Below are 1,081 nucleotides of genomic sequence, written 5' to 3' on the forward strand. Positions count from 1 at the left end.
AGCTCGCAGCTCTGAACCTTCAGCCGTCATTTCCTGCTAACATGAAGGCAGCGACCAATCAGCAGGAGCCTGTGAAATATTTACACATTCATGATTTTATTCCCTTTACATAAAAAAGGACAGTTTACATTTTCATATGTGCAGCTTCAGCGAGCTCACAATCTGGTTTGTACAAGAACAGGCTGCAGAGCAGACGGTGGCTCTTAAAGCGGGTCAAAGGTCGGAGTTTTGAATAAAACTACGTTTGCACCACATTTAGAATTCAAACGTCATTCTTGTGATGAACAGACACAAACCAGAACATTTCCTGAGGATTCATCTAAATGCATGATGTCATAATGTCAGCTGATCAACAAGCACCCCAAAGGTTCAGTAACAGCTTTCAGTGCGTTTTCAGATTACAGAAACCAGGAAGTGAAACATGAGCCGACTGTGTGTGAAAGAACCAACGAGCAGCTGACAAATCTCGTTTTTCTGCTCCATCAGTGTTTTAAAACTCAAACCACCATTAAAAGGAAAAGTTTACCTTCATATCCTCCACGTTCCTCTCTGCACACATGAAGAGTAACATCAGTATAAAAGGAAAACACCATGAAGTGAAACGACATTAACACAGGAGGTTTTCCCACATGTTCACTGTAAGAAAGGCTGCAGATACTACATTTCCCATAATGCTGAGCAAACGTGACCCTGATGGGTGAAACTTGGGCGCTTTAAACTTTTTAAACGATTGAAAATTTTGTACATACTCAAAAACAAATCACACCGTCGGCTCAGCGGGGCGGAGCCATTCTGTACATTTGGGGGTTGCTTTCATCCGCCAGGTCTCTTGCCCCGCCCTCCGTGCTCGTGGTAAACACAAGCATATGTGCACTAATGGACAATCGTCCTATGATCCAGGAGCTCAAATGGAAAATTTCAGCAGTTTTTTTCTCCTTGTGGCTCTGGATGATGTCACAAAGAAAGCATCCCTAATATGGTCATCTCAGCCACAGAAGCCCCACCCAAAATTCAAAAGAAAGGTTAAAGGGGAGTGGCCAAAGCAGCTTTTTATTTTTCCACACAGAGGATAAACTGGCCC

The sequence above is a fragment of the Haplochromis burtoni genome, unplaced genomic scaffold (assembly GCF_018398535.1).
Source record: "Haplochromis burtoni strain Fernald_Lab_line unplaced genomic scaffold, NCSU_Asbu1 Contig_740, whole genome shotgun sequence".
Lineage (NCBI taxonomy): Eukaryota > Metazoa > Chordata > Actinopteri > Cichliformes > Cichlidae > Haplochromis > Haplochromis burtoni.